Source organism: Elgaria multicarinata, chromosome 2, assembly GCF_023053635.1.
Source record: "Elgaria multicarinata webbii isolate HBS135686 ecotype San Diego chromosome 2, rElgMul1.1.pri, whole genome shotgun sequence".
Taxonomy (NCBI): domain Eukaryota; kingdom Metazoa; phylum Chordata; class Lepidosauria; order Squamata; family Anguidae; genus Elgaria; species Elgaria multicarinata.
Genome location: NC_086172.1, coordinates 141,890,724 through 141,907,304, shown reverse-complemented (window position 1 = coordinate 141,907,304; position 16,581 = coordinate 141,890,724). Strand labels below are relative to the sequence as shown.

The 16,581-nt window shown below is 43.1% G+C and overlaps 1 protein-coding gene across 2 annotated transcripts in view; it reads right to left on the bottom strand.

Annotated features, from left to right (window-relative positions):
- The window catches only part of NPAS3 (neuronal PAS domain protein 3), an 839,000-nt gene that overhangs the window by 476,049 nt on the left and 346,370 nt on the right, over positions 1-16,581 (bottom strand). The gene's annotated exons all lie outside the window — the stretch shown is intronic.

Genomic DNA, 16,581 nt, shown 5'->3' with positions numbered 1-16,581 from the left:
CCCTGGCACCTCTACTTAAAAAGACCAGGTATCAGGTGATATGAAAGACCTTTGAGTGAGACCTTGGAGAGCTGCTGCCAGCCAATACTGAAGTAAATGGACATATAGTTTAACCTCGTAGAAGGCAGGTACAGATTCAGGTACAGATTGTCCTACAGACTTGTGACACCAGACAAGCGACTTAGCCTTAACAATCAATCCTATATACGAGTATCCCCAAAACTGTTGTTCCTTATTCATAACTGTGACTCAGCTTTTGTCAAAAAATAAAAGTTGATGCCAAAATTTACCCAAAGCAAAATTAGGGTTTGGGGCACTCAAAATTAGGGGTTAAAATAAATGTGTACGCTAGCCCCACCCCTCCTCCTTTGCATTAGTAGCGCTCTACTCATGGAGGGCAATTTCTGAAGAGGAGAGCCTCCGGTATCTGTGGAGACTCTCCACGCAATTAAGAATACTGAGTAGGGCTCTTCTCAGTCGGAACATCTGAGAGATTTCAAGGCTAGTGAAATTTTTCAGAAGGGTTCTAGAAATCCGTAGGTTGTCACCAGATGGCCTAAAGCAATATGTGAAGTAAATCCAGAGGTTACTCCTCAAGTGAGAGTTTCAATAAGAGTAGTGATCCCTAATTAATAGAGGTGTGCATCTCATCAGATGAAGCATGGATACTGAACCAAAGCTTCTGAGGGTTTTGGACCTCCTCCCAAGTGGAGCAGTTTTTCCTGAAGTGATCTGAAGCGGTGGGCTGATCCTGAAGCTTCAGAGCAACTTCAGTGCTTTATGTTGTATGAGCAGCGCTGTCTCCACAGACTTGCAATGGGAGGAAATAAAAAATGGATACTCCAAAACAGCTGTAGAGAAGCCCACCCTGTCAAAGGCCACACCATTTCTGTAGCTCTAATCACTCCTTGCGTATTTAACAGGTTTACCAGTTTCCTGGGTCTCTGAACAACGTGGTAAAAGCAGCCCTATGTAAATACTACATTCTTTCTTGAACAGGATAGTCAATGAATATTTTTAACTGTCATGACTAACTCTATCCTTTTCTTGGAAATGCTCTATGATTTGATTTTTATTATTATAAGTTTTAATATAATAATAAAAATCAATAAAACAAAACAAAAAACCCACAAATAACCAAGTGCAATTACATACCTCAAAAGCCTCAGTTTCAAATATCACATTTTAAATAGAAAAGGAAGAAACAGAGAGAGGAGAAAATTATACATAAACTTCCATGAAAGCAGAACAAATATCCAAATATCTCCACTCATAAATGGCACCTGTATACTAATCTTTCAGATGTTGCTAGTGTTGGTAAGTCTTCAACCCATTGTGTTATTGGAAGTGAGCTTTTGTCTTTCCAGTATTGTAGTATCAGTCTTTTAGCAGACAAGAGTTTGTGAAAAATCCATTTACGCTGACCATGTGTTACATTCCAAGAAGCAGGTACTTAATTTAAGATAACACATACATCAGAAAATAGTAAAGAGCTTTCCAATACAAAGTTTGTGTCTGATGATTTCCTCCCAAAACAAGGTGACTATTGGGTATTTCCAGAACATATGAACAAAAGAAGTATTAACTGTATGACATCTCTAACAATTAGCCAACTTAGACAAACCTTTGTTAAAGAGACATTGTGGCCCGAAAGAAAAGGTTTTGCTGAATAAGGCATAACTGGAGGTCCATTGACATATCAGAAACCGATGCCAAAACAGCAATCGATTGATTAGCTAAATTAGGACATTCCATTCCTGTTGTAGACCCCATGTATCATATTTACTCACTGATAATAAGTATTTATAAACATGAATCTTGGGTCAATATGCCTGGTTGGCTTCTTTAAGTGTTTCCAATAGCAAAGGAGACTCCAAGGCTCCAAGCCACAGGGCCAAATTTAGATTCTAACAAATGTTGCAATTACAAATACTGTCATTCAGCTGTTGCAGGCAATTCAAATTTATCTCACAAACCTGAAAACAATGAAAACTCATCATCAACACCCAATAATTGATCCAGGGTAAAAAATCATTCTGTCTATCCAGTTCTGCTACAAGAAACACACATTTCCTTTCCACTTTTTAAGTCTGGATTTCCACATAAAGTCAATTTAGAATGGGAAAATGGGTCAAACTGTAATTATAATGCCACACATCTCTTACCACCAAAATTGTTTAAGGAGCTCTGTACACCTTAATATCCTGAGAATCTAATGTTGTCTGTTTGGTAAGAGGCTCCAGACAGAATGATTCCAAAATTGACCAAAGTGTAAAATAAAATCTAAGCGGAAAAGACCAAAATTTTGTACAAGTCATTAGGTAAGTCCAATGGTTTGTAGCAAGATCCAGAAAGCTGAAACCACCATCTTTAATTGGAACTTGCATCCTTTTCAGGGATATTCTTGGTGGAGAGGAACTCCCCGCCCCCCCCAAAAAAATTTGCAAAGTAAAGTATTACATTTTTGAAAATATTTGCCAGGTATAAGTAAGGGAATTCCACATAAGGTCCTCCTCTGGGTGCCTACTTAGAAGGAAGCTCGGAGGATGGCAACAAGAGAGAGGGCCTTTTCAGTGATGGCCACCTGATTATGGAATGATCTCCCCGACAAGGCTCATCTGGCACCAACACTGTTATCTTTTCGATGCCAGGCCAAGACGTTTCTCTTCTCCCAGGCATTTAACAGCATATAGTTAAATAGTTGTTTTTAAATAAATATTGTCTGTTTTATGCTTTCTATGTTTTTAAATTTTGCATATTTGTTTTTAATGCTCACCATTTTTAAACTTTGTAAATCACCCAGAGAGCTTCAGCTATGGTGCGGTATATAAATGTAATAAATAATAACAACAATAACAACAACAATAATAATCCCTATGGTTATTCACTACATAGAGAATTACTAAAACACACAACATGCACCTGAATTAACTACTATTGCATACCAGAAATAACTACTATTGCATACTGGAAAGCACTACTCTCCAATAGGCCATTCAAGAGGAATATCAATCTCATTTTCTTTACTAGCATTATCCTGTGTGCACCAGTCGCTGGGGAACATGGGTGGGAGGGTGCTGTTGCACTGTGGCTGGTTGGCCACTGTGTGAACAGAGTGCTGGACTAGATGGACCCTTGGTCTGATCCAGCATGGCCCTTCTTATGTTCAAAGGCTATTTTTCCTATAGAATCATAGAATCATAGAATCATAGAATAGCAGAGTTGGAAGGGGCCTACAAGGCCATCGAGTCCAACCCCCTGCTCAATGCAGGAATCCACCCTAAAGCATCCCTGACAGATGGTTGTCCAGCTGCCTCTTGAATGCCTCTAGTGTGGGAGAGCCCACAACCTCCCTAGGTAGCTGATTCCACTGTCGCACTGCTCTAACAGTCAGGAAGTTTTTCCTGATGTCCAGCCGGAATCTGGCTTCCTTTAACTTGAGCCCGTTATTCCGTGTCCTGAACTCTGGGAGAATCGAGAAGAGATCCTGGCCCTCCTCTGTGTGACAACCTTTTAAGTATTTGAAGAGTGCTATCATGTCTCCCCTCAATCTTCTCTTCTCCAGGCTAAACATGCCCAGTTCTTTCAGTCTCTCTTCATAGGGCTTTGTTTCTAGACCTCTGATCATCCTCGTTGCCCTCTTCTGAACATTTTAATCTCCTATTCCATACTTGCATTAAATTGCCTACACATAACGCTCTATCTACTTTGTCTTTATACAAATAGTCCTATACGTATATACTGTTATACATACTCCTATACATACTAGCAACCCTATCAATTATTCTGTCACTTTCATAATTATGGTCAGCAATTTACATTCCACTTTAGAACATTTCAACTTCTTCACATAAATTATTTCAGCAATCTTTACAACAACCCTGTAAGGTAATTTACCATTATTCCATATCACACAGGGAGAAGGGGCTGAGACTGAACGATAGAGGCGTGCTTAAACCCATCTTTTTAATTCATGACAGAGAATGGCTTAAAATTACTTATAACAGAGCCTAAAATATACTAGGTATTATACATTAATAAAATACATGGGTCCCTGCCTACAGGTTCACAATCTAAAAATCAAGAGACAAAAAAAGAGGGACTAGGACAGAGGGGAAAACACGACACTTGTTGGGTGAGACTAAAAGGAAGCAGTAAAACCAATCTTATAGTAAATTTAATAATAAGAAAATAATCAAAGGAATCACATTCATCCATCTTCAAGAGGGAAGCACAAGAAAAAAAGAGGTGAGTTTTAAAAAATAGTTTCTTAAAAGAGGACAAAGAAGTCTGTCAAATATCTAAAAAGGTGGAGAGTTCTGTGCGTAGTGGGCTGCAAGACACAAAAAACATACAGAGAAGAAATAGCATAAAGTGGTGGAGGTTTAATATGAAAATTACTATTTGATGAACAGATGGACCATGAAGAAGAAATACAGAAAGATAAGAAAGGGTAAGACCATTAAGGAGCTTAAAAGTTAGAAGAAGTTTAAATGTAATACTGGCCAATACAGGAACGTGGTGAAGAAAAACATATAGCGGTGTAATATGATTAAAGCATGAAGAAAGAAAAATTAAACAAGCAGAAGATTTGAGATAAAAGATTTAAGCTGAGAGACAGGAAGTACGGTAAGCAAAATATTACAATAATCAAGAAAGGCAGAATGAGTTGAATAAGGGGTTTAGTAAAATCAGCTGATAAGAAAGGACAATTTAGAGAGAGAAAACTACCAGATCCTAGCTAGAGCAGTAATTTGAGCTGAGAAAGAGGAGGAAGGATCAAAGGTAATGCCCAAGCTCTTAACTTGCTGAAGAGACTGAAGAGTGATGTTGCCAACTGAGAAAAAGAAAGTGAAAAGCAAAAGGTTAGGGGGAAATACAATAAATTCCATCATATTGTGTTTGAAATAATGATCTGACAGCCAAGCAGAAATATCTGTAAGACAGCTGGAAATAATAGTAAGAATAAAGGAAGAGGCGGAGGAAAGAGAAAGGCAGAGCTGAAGATCGTTGGTGTAACTATGATACTGCAGGTCAAAAGAGAAAATCAAATTACTAAGAGGAAGAGTGAACGAGTAAAGAATGAAATGAAGGGGGCCAAGAACTGAGCCCTAGAGAATACCAATATAGAGAAGAAATTGAGAATAAAATGTCAGTAATGAAAACTTTAAAAAAATAATTCCTGAGCTAGGTGTGAAATCAAGGAAGGACAATACTACAAAACCCCCAAAATGAAAAGAACTAGAAGCAGGAAGTGGCCAACTGTGTCAAAAGCTGAGGAGAGATTAAGAAGAAGAACATACAGTTTATACAGAACACTCTCAGTAAAATACACAGGAAAAACCTGTCTTGAAAACGTGAAAATGGAATTGCAAATTGACAAATTGCTCAGGTGGTTTAGAGATTTAGAAAAGAACAAGAAATACAGTTGTTAAGTGGTCACTCGATTAGCAGGGCAGATGTTGGGTTTACTAAATAAATAAATAAAGGAAGATAAGCAATAAAAGAAGATAAGCTTCATGATATATATATATATATATATATCTTCATGAGAACCTGTTTCTCCTTTTTTTCTGGCCTTTGGGTTCAGAGCCAGACTGTCATTAAGCCTTATAACAAGATAATCTGGGACCCAATTGTGGGAAACTCAAAGGCTGGGAGCTTGACTCTGCATGGCCTCCCATCTGATTGCAGGCCAAAGGAGAGCGAGATTCCCTTTCAGCCATAATTGCAAGATAAGGTTTTGAGTCAAACCTCCAATTTGAGGCAATGTGGGAACGGGGCAGGAGGAAGTCTCTGCACGGGAGGGGGTTTCGGGAGTGTCACTCAAATGAAGATGTCAACTAAAACGGCTAGAACAGCAATGGCCTGTTTAGCTTAGCATTAAGTTACAGGATACAATGCCCTGTCAGGATAGACCATTAGAACATGAGCTCTAGCAGCCCCTCACCTATATTTAAGCAGATGCATAGGTTGGAAGCCTTTGTTGGGAACTTTGTCTTAATGACCTGAAACACTTTTTGGCTTGGACTGACTGTGAACGTTGGACTCTTCTCTGCTTCAAATCTCATACCATGAGCTGGTGCAGCAGCTGACAAGATTTTATTGGGAACGTCTTCTTTCTTTGCCTGGAATGCCTGGGACCTGTTTCTTGAACTAAGCAACGTGCCAATAGTAAATGCTTTTGCTAGCCAATTTATAGAGCGTTGTAACCATTAAGCTCTGGGTTTCTAAGAAGTTGGTCGGTGTAACCTGATCTACTACAATAAAAAAAATGTCACTGTTACTTGTGTTTCTGTACAAGCTTGCCAATGTGTAGCAGAAAGGCGGGTCCTGACACTCTAACACAGGAAAAAGAACAAATTAGCCTGAGAAAAGAGACAACTAAGGATGAGAAGTGGAACACAATAAATAGAAGAATATAGGAAAGAAGTATGAGACACTGCAGAACAAAAGGGAAGCAAAGGAAAGCAGCATATATTTTTAAAGTAGACAAAGAGATGGAAGAAGGAAAGGAAAGAATCTGTTACTGGAGGAGGAGGGGACAGATGATCTACATCACCCTAAAGGAGAAAGAGAGTAAAAAAAAGTGGAAAAAACATAATAGAAAGCAGGAAAGGTAGGAGAGAGAACTGGAATAATCCAGATTTCTGTAAGAAAGCAAGGAAAGAAAAAGAGAGAAAAGGGAGAAAAGTATCCTGTAATAGGTCTGCTTTGGGCATAAAAGACAGAGAATATAACACTAAATTAGAGCAATGACAGCAATCAGCTGCTTTGGAGGCCAGTTTATGGAAAGGCAGGTAGAAATTTTTTAAATAAATTAATCAAAGTGAATGTGCAGGAGAGGTGGAATTGTGAACATCATCATCAGCTAATAGAACGAAAGTACAAATAAGAAATGAATGCATTATAGAAAAGTGGCACAATGTACAACACAAGAAAGCAAAGAGGAACTGAAGAGTAGAAACCAACCTCAATCACAGTTGTCAGCACAAACTGAGTGAAACACTCTGGGCTGGACTACTAGATGGTAAATGGCAACTAACAAAGCATCCTCCTGCTGGTGGTGGAAGTCACTGATTTACAGCTCAGTCTCTCAAGCACTAGGCTACACTAGCTGTGTTTTCGGTTTAATAAATCATGTCTTGATATTCCAGCAATAACACTCATTTAAAAAAACACCAACTTTTATTTGCTGTGACCCATTATAACAATTACTTAAGCCTCTTGTATATCTAGTTGCTTTCTAAACACTTAATTTAACAAGCTGTTTTTATCCACAGGATTTTTGAATAAAACCAGTTAGGCTATGAACCAAGGTGAAATCATTCATCATCAATATCCATACAATTCCATCTCACTCCTGATCTCACGTATGTTACTTAATATTTGTATCGATATCCTGCATCCCCTTATTCCCTTCCATACTGACATCCAGTTGCTACTTCGTACTGTCTCTTAAACACTGTGTTCTTCACTTACTTTCTTTGTATCCCTTGTATCTATATAACGTTCTGCTTCTAATATTGGCCATGTTTCATTTATAGGTCTCTCACTCAGATTCATTTATCATTTCTTTTTTGCCTTCAGCTCTTAAACCTGCAATTTAAGAGTCCTAATTGTTTAACATCCATCTTACATAAACTTACCTCTAAACTTTTCCCAGGTTTACAAATGAATGAGCCATCACTTGACAAAAGACCACATAACCTAGGTGATCCATTATACAATGCACTGTATTTCAAATAGAAACAACTATTTGGTCTAAAATCAAATCTATCCAGTATTTTCTTAGAACCGCTTTGTACATTAGATGCATGAGTGCACCTGTGCTCTGCATTCCACAAATCCCTAAAACCTGCACACCAGGGGACCTACATGTCTTAGATAGGTATCTCTCCTCACATTGGTGAGATGTGCGGTTCCAAATGTGTGGGGTAGTAATTTATTTCTCCAGGGGGCAAAGATGTGTAAGTTGTTGTTTCTTTAATGCTATAAGGAAGTGGAAATGCAATTGCACTCATGCATCTACTCTCTGCCACTTGTAATATGAAAAGCAGCCCTTAGAGAAAACCTTACAATCAGTTACTGCAGGCAAATAAAGTTTAAATATGTAGGTGTACATTCTTAAGTTCTATAAAACACTTCTTTATTGAACATTGAAGATGTTTTCCAGCCTTGAATTCTCTATTCCATCCTTATGTATTTATGACTTTGTAACTTTTGCCTGTGAAATAATGTAATGGGGCAGTGGTGAGATAACAGATTCTCCTAGTCCAGATTGGCTACTAACTAGGTATTTTTTTGCCCCAAACAAGTATAGCTAGCTTGAGCTGGGTATGTTTCACCTATTCTGTTTTTCAACTTCTATAGGTTTCTCTGCTGTTGTGTGTTTTTGAGGCATACCATTTTGATGAAGCTAACTAATTAATTGATTTTATATAGACATTACCCTCATTGTGAACCTGGGCATGCACTGGATCTTGTTTTCAATGCATGAGTTCACTTGTGGCAATATAATAAAGTGCCACCGTGTACACAGTGGTTGTCTTTCATTACAGAATAATCTCAACCAATCCACATCTAACTTGTATTAGGAAAGAGGATTTCCATGCCATGAGTGCATTTGCTTAACTGCGCCACATTTTGATTTAAGCTCTTTATTTTAGGATCAGTATGTGGGCACAGGAGAAGTCTGGGCTAAACAGACAGGGTCCAGTTTCAATTCGCCTGTGAAGATGTTTGACCAATAATCTTGTTGGGCAAAGGCTAAAGATGATAGATGTACCCCAAAGAAGAAGAAGAAGAAGAAGAAGGAGGAGGAGGAGGAGGAGGAGGAGGAGGAGGAGGAGGAGGAGGAGGAGGAGGAGCAGGAGCAGCACACTAGGACTAAGGGTGTTTCAATATGGCGGGCTCCTAACACTATCAATCAGAAGGCATTGTGCAGCATTTCCATCTTTTTTCCCCTGAATGGATTTTCCGCAGTAAGAAGAAAGATGGAAGAAGCAGTGGGAACAACCAGAAGTGTTACAAATAGAATATAATTCTAAGAATGAGGCAAGACAACAGAAACCCAAAAGCTTGTCTGGAAGCACCTTACATATCGTGAGCTCTAGATATCACACCAGCAAGAAACAGATGGAACAGAGACTTTTCCAAGGAAATGTGAAAGCATGGTCTATTGACCTCTTAACTCTCCCAGGCATCCATAGATAGGGTGACCATATTTTGGAAACCAAAAAGGAGGACAACATGGTTGGCACCCAAAGGGGCGTGCTCACCAACATGTGCAGCCCCAGGGGGCGTGTCCAGCACCAACAGGGTGTGCTCACCCAAACATAGCCTTGCTCACATGTCTGATTTTACAGTACACAATTAAGACAAATATGTTCTACCTAACATATGAATGTCAAAATCACTGAAATAAAGAACAAGTGAGACATTCAGTGTATCTGAAATTAACTTCACTCACTCCGACTTTTGTAGCTTTTGCTGTACCTTGAAGCTTTTGCTATACTCTGTGTGATACATTCTCCCCTTCCCTCAAATATCTTTTCTGACTGTATCCTTACTCGTTGCAAGCTGCTGCTGCTGCTGCTAACGGGGTTTGCTACCAGCCAGCTGGATGGCTGGCTTTTTTATTTAAAAATTTCATTTTTAAAAAAAACTTGTGTACAACTGTCACAAGTTCCTCTACTCTACCATTAGGGTGGGTGTTGTGGGTGGTGGACACTACTTCACCCATTCACACTTCTCACTTATATACATTAGCTTCTCAACGCTTGTGCGTTGGCACCACTTCGCACATCCAGACTTTGAACACCTGTCTACTTCCTGCACAAACATGTGACTCTGAGACCCTCTTTCTAATGCCCTGCGTTGCATGCCAGCACTGTGGGGCAAAGTTACAACAGGTGTCTCTGTGTTGTCTGTGTCACCTCTGTTGTCTCTCTAAGTTATTGCAGCCAAAACAAAGCCTCCAGCCTTAAACAATCTCTCTCTCTCTCCCCCCCAAAGTCTCCTGACGGTCTAGCTGGGCTGCTCACTTGTAGATGGGGATATTGCTTATTGCAGCTTATTGCTTGGTCATGTCCAGTGTCTCTTACTTTAAAAACCTCCACCACCAGCTGCCTCCACCTCCGCACAACCGCTCAACTCTGGGTGACAAGTCAGCCTCTCAGAGCCAAGTTACAGGTGCATCTGAGTTGCCTTCAACCTCTCTCTGCCTTATGCCAGCCAACCAACATCTCCAGCCTCAAACACTCCCCCACCCCTCTCTCTACCAAAGTCTCCCAACAGTCCAGCCAGGCTGTGCACTTGTACACTGTGGCCGGGGGTAGGGTGACAGCTTATAGCTCGGTCGCATCCGGTGACTCTTGTTTTCTAAAAAACTCCACTGCCACCCGCCACTGCCTGCACCAACACTGGACTGAGACACTCTTAAAAAGGCGTTGTGTGACATCAGCCTCTCAGGGCTCAGCTACAGCCATCTTTGAGTTGTGTCTTCAGTCTAACTCTGTCTCTAAGAGATATGCTAGCCAGCCAAAGCAGCAAATCTATTTTTCTCTGACACTTCTCCCAGGCAGTTAACAACATATGCTGAGTTTTTAACTGACCCCAGAATAGCTGTTTTAAATGGATGTTGCTGTTTTTATGCTTTTAAATTTTTGTATTTTTGTTTTTAATGTTCATTGTTTTCAACTTTTGTAAAATGCCCAGAGAGCTTCGGCTATGGGGCGGTATATAAATGTAATAAATAAATAAATGTCCTGTGTTGCATGCCAACAGTGCAGACAAAGCCTAGCTCACAAGTGAACAAAGTGAAGTGTAGGAGAAGGGGCAGCGAAACAAAGCAACAACATGCCAGTTCCAACATCTGCAGCAATAGGGCATCCACAAATATGAGAGCCTCTCTCTCAACTGGCACCTCTCTGTTAGTTGTGAGAGTTTTTTTCTAAGGATGACCCTTCTTTGCCCATGATGTGGAACTTTGAGAAAAAGGCCTCTGGACTATTTTGATTTGCCTTGTGGGCTGCTTTGACTGACCTCTCCTTTCCCACACTTTGATTTATGGACGCCTCACCTCTGCTGAGCTCCAGGTACCCGACTGCCCACCAAATCTGCAACAGGAAAGGTGCCTGCTTGCCCAGCATTTCTTAGCTAAAAACTGGAGATCGCCTTGATGCCAAGGGCTGGAACTGTTTAAGGTGCAAGACCCCAAAGAGGAGGTTTGACAAATGCAGGTTGCTTACCTGTAACTGTAGTTCTTCGAGTGGTCATCTATGCATTCACACATATGGGCTTTGCGCCTGCGCAGAGACCAGACCGGAACCTTCTCTAGCTGAGTGGAACGTTTTTGGCGGGAACCCCTCCCCCCACGCTACCGCGCATGTCCATGGGGTTCCCGCCCTTACCTCAGTTTACAGGAGTCCGACGTTGTGCCCCCATAAACATGAGTGTAAATAAAGTAAAGTACATTCCACAATAAAACAGTGTCATTTGTAAGTCTCACACCACCAAGTGGGGATGGTGGGTGGGTTGTGTGAATGCATAGATGACCACTCGAAGAACTACAGTTACAGGTAAGCAACCTGCATTTCTTCTTCGTGGTCTCTATGCATCACACATATGGGCGAATAGCGAGCTGACATACCTTTGGAGGTGGGTTGGTGCATCATCTGAAGATCTCTGAAAGCACTGTCCTCCCAAATGAGCAGTCCTGCCTCGCACGGGTGTCCAAACTGTAGTGCTTGACAAACGTGGATGGAGTGGACCACGTTGCGGCTCTACAGACTTCTGCCAGTGGGACACCTCTGGTGAAGGCCACCGATGTTGAGACAGCTCTGGTGGAATGAGCTGTCACCGGTTTCACTAACTCTAATTTAGAAATAGAGTAGGCCAATTCAATTGTCTCCACTATCCAACGTGACAGTCGTTGGCAGGAGACAGGGAGTCCCTTAGAAGGCTCTCCATAACAAATAAACAATTGCTTTGATTTTCTGAAAGTCTCTGTCCTGTTTTTGTAAAAAGCAAGAGCCCTTCTTACATCCAGAGTATGCAAAGAAGACTCAAGAGGTGTAGTTGGATTAGGAAAGAAAGCAGGTAAAGTAATATGTTGGGACAGATGAAAAGTTGACACTACCTTAGGTAGGAAGGCTGGGTCTGTGCGTAGCACAACCTTATCCTTATGAAAGATAGTGTATGGGACATCTATCCTAAGAGCTTTAAGCTCACTTGCCCGTCTTGCCGATGTGATGGCTACTAAAAAGACAGTCTTTAAAGTAAGCAGCCTAAGGTCTGTCGAAGCCATGGGCTCGAAGGGCTTGCGTGTCAATGCTTGCAGCACAACTGACAGGCTCCAAGGCGGCACGATAGTCTTCACAGTCGGTATCGTGTTCTTCAGACCTTTCAGAAATTTCTTGGTTGTTGGATGGGTAAAAGGTGTAAAACCATCCACACCCCGGTGAAAAGATGTAATCGCAGCAAGGTGAACCCTGATGGATGCGAGCTTAAGTCCCTGCTGGAAAAGTGTCAATAAATAATTAAGGATGAAGGGTAAGTGGCAAGATTCTGGTGTTTGATCTTGTACTGAAGCAAAGTTCCGAAATCTTTGCCACTTTGCTGCATAAGTTTTCCTAGTGGAAGGCTTTAGTGCTGCCAATATAATGTGATCCACAGTCAAAGTTCTAGTTGCAGAGGAGGAGTTGTTGTTATCCTCCATGCAGTCATCTTGAGGGTCGACAGATCTGCGTGCCGAACCCTGCCCTGGTGTCGAGACAGTAGCTTCGGTGTCGACGGGAGCCTGATGTAATCCCCTCTCGATAACCGAAGAGCGTGTGAGAACCACGTCTGTCGAGGCCACCACGGCGTGATCAGGATGCAATCGGAGTTGTCCATCTGGATCTTGGCTATCACTCTTGTCAACAGTGGAAAGGGAGGAAACATGTACAGGAGATTTCCTCTCCAAGTTCTGGTGAAAGCGTCTCCTAGAGAGCGCTTTCCTCTTCCTGCCCTGCTGCAAAACTTGGCGCAGACTGCGTTGTCCTCGGTAGCGAAGACATCGACAACAGGGCGGCCCCAGTACCGAAAAAGGCTTTCCCGCACTTCGACGTCGAGCTCCCACTCGTGGTCGACATGGAAGGATCTGCTGAGAGAGTCCGCAAAGACGTTCTCCTTGCCGGCTACATGGATCACAGTCAGGTAAGTCCTTCTCTTTATGCACCAGTTCCATATCCTGAGTGCAGAACGGTTCAGGGGGTGTGATCTTGTTCCACCCTGCCTGTTGATGTATGCCACTACAGTAGTATTGTCTGTCGCGATCAAGACATTCTTGCCCTCGATCATCTGTGCAAATGCTTTTACTGCATTTTCTACTGCCAGGAGTTCGAGATGGTTGATGTGATGCTCCCTCTGTGATCGAGGCCAACGACCCTGAGAGGTTAAGGAGCTGCAATGGGCTCCCCATCCTTCTAAGGATGCATCCGTCGTGATCGTTACCGAAGGCGCCTGTTGTTGGAATGGAACGCCTTCGAGAAGAGTCGACATCGAGAACCACCATTTCAGCGATGCCCTGACTTGCTTCGGTAACGAAAGGTAAGTTCGTCGAGCATTGAGCCTGAGATCGAAAGTTCTTAAAAACCAGGCCTGCAATACCCTCATTCTGAGTCTTGCAAACCTGATGACTGCCGTAGTGGCTGCCATCAGGCCTAATAGTCTCTGGACTGTCCAAGCCGATACTTTCCGCCGGCTCTCGATGTCGATGGCTAACTGCTGCAAGGTGTTTGCCCTGGTTGAAGGTAAGTATGCTCTCCCGTCTCGAGAGGATAGGGTTACCCCTATGAAGTCCAATCTCTGCTGTGGAGTCAAAATGGACTTTTCGTGGTTGACCCACAGCCCCAACGAGTCCAACAGGTTGAGGGTGGTTAGTATATCCGACTGGAGCGCCTCGCTGCTGTCCGCTACGAGAAGCCAATCGTCCAGGTACGGATAAACACAAATGCCTTTCTGCCTTAGGTGGGCGCATACCACCGCCATGACCTTCGTGAAGACTCTCGGTGCCGTGGCCAACCCGAACGGAAGAACGGTGAACTGGTACTGGGATGCACCGATCGAAAACCGCAGGTAAGCTTGATGCGACTTCCTGATGGAAATGTGGAAGTACGCATCCTTCAGATCCACCACTGCGAACCAAACTCCTTCTTGTAGAAGCTGCAAAATTGAAGTAACCGTTGTCATACGGAACTTCTTCGGGATGATGAACTTGTTCAGTTGTCTTAAGTCCATGATCGGTCGAAGACCTCCATCTTTCTTCGGGATCGTGAAGTAACGGGAGAAAAAACCTTGGTTGATTTCCTCTGTAGGTACGGGAGAGATGGCTCCTTTCGATAGCAAGGTCTGTACCTCGAGTAGTAGAGGAGGGGATGGAGTCGTTACTTTCACGCCGGAAAAAGGAGGAAGGGCATCGAGCTCGATGGCATAGCCCGAATTGATGATAGTGAGCACCCAGGAGTCCGATGTTATTGACTCCCATTGATGGTAATGGGGTGCTAGGCGGTTCGCAAAAGGGGGTGGATCTGGAGCCGAGGAGTCAAACCCGCTGCTTCTTAGAGAAGTCGGGCTGACGTTTTTCCTGTTGGAAACGGCTCTGATAAGGCCGTTTCCTTTGAAGTTGTTGCTGCTGCTGCCTTGGTTGCTGGTATTGGGGCCGTTGTTGTTGTGGAAGAGGTCTTATCCATCTTCTCTGTCGGTATTGAGTCTGTGGAGGAGGAGCAGTAAACCCCATCTTTTTAGCTGTTGTTCTCGCCTTGTAGATAGAGTCCAGCGTCTCGTCGGTCTTTGTATTAAATAGACCTTCGCCATCGAATGGCATGCTCTCTATCCTCCATTTCGTTTCTTGAGTAAGATTGGCTGATCTGAGCCAAGCGTGCCTCCTCAAAGAAATGGCCCCCATCATCGACTTTGAGTGGCAATCCACCTGGTGTCGAGCGGTAGACAATTGCTGCCTTGCTATGGCTGTCGCTTCATTCTGAAATACTCTCGTGAGCTCCTTCTTATCCTCCGGAAGATGTTCGCATAGAGAACCCATCTTTTCCCAAAGGAAAATCTGATATCTCGCCATAGTTGCCTCGTACGCCGATGCTCTGATGCCCAAAGATGAGGACGAGTAAACTCTCCTGCCAGTTTGGTCCAATTTTCTCCCCTCTCTGTCGACAGGTGCAGAATGAGTCTTTTGTGACTGTCCCTGTGCCGATTCCACTACAATTGAATTCGGCTTAGGATGCTGAAGCAAAAATTGTGCATCCTCTTCCTTAACTTTATAGAGTGTCTCCAATCTCTTTGATGTTGCCTGTGTCACTGCCGGGGTTTTCCATGACAGTTGAGCCGTTTGTTTCAAGGCTTGAGGAACAGGAATGGCCAAACGTTGGTTCGTTGTCGACTGAAACACATCATAAATTGGGTCGACTACCGATTCATCTGTTTCCTGTATGTCAAGTCCCAATGCTTTGGACATCCTAAGCATATGGTCCGAAAAACGTACCATATCGTCCGAAGGCGAGGATGGATCGGCATCTTCGATTGCATCGTCTGGTGAAGGAGCAGCTGGGGCAACTGAATGTTGAGATTCAGAATCAGAAGGATAGCTATCCTCTGGTGATGATAACGTCACCACTTGCAGACCATGTTGTTCGTCTTGCGGCAGCACAGTAACGGATGCAGCAGATGGTATTGCTTGCTGTGCACGGTGTCGAGGCGTCGATACCGTCGACATTAACTGAGCGGATGGAGAAGGCAGAGGCAACTGGCAGACTCTTGTTGTTGGAGGAGGTTGTGCATAATAACCTTCCTGCTGGTAGTAACCTTGATCCCCTTGAAAATATTGTTGAGGACGGTATCTTTCCCAGTCATAATATCTAGACTGGGAATCAGAGTACTGCGATGCCCTGTCCCAATCTGTTCTTGAGGTCCGTCTCGGGGAAGGCTGTACGAGTTCTTGCGGCCTCATAGGTTGCCGAGCGGACGTTACCGACACTGAATCCCGAATTTCACCCTCTGATAAACTTGGAGGACATGTCGGTACCGTGGCCGTCGGTACTGACATAGATCTTGGTACCGAAGGTGACCTCGGTATCGAAGTGGTCGGTACAGCAGGAGGCGTGGAATGGCTCTTGGCCGATTCCCGATGTCGAGGTGACGGTACGGTGGATTTCTCCACATCCCTCTTTTTCTTCTTCTTCTTTTTCTTCTCCGGCTCAGAAGAAGATATCAGAGTTCTGGCTGTTTTAGGGATTGTCTTAGCCATAGAACTCGATAAAGACCGACCAGGCGTGAGGGGTATCTCAGCCCTATTTGCTCTGGTCTGCACTTCAGTGCTATGGTCTGACGGTTTCTCCGCAACAGTCTTTGTAACTGCCGTTTTACGGGCAACAGACTTATGAACCGCCGTTCTTTCCATCGAAGGGGCCTCTGTGGCCTTGAGAGCCTTCTCCCAAAGTACGGAGCGGAGTCGGTCTGCTCGATGTTTTCTGGTTTGTTTGGTAAAAGACATACAATGGTGGCAGGTCTCTACCACATGTCCCTCTC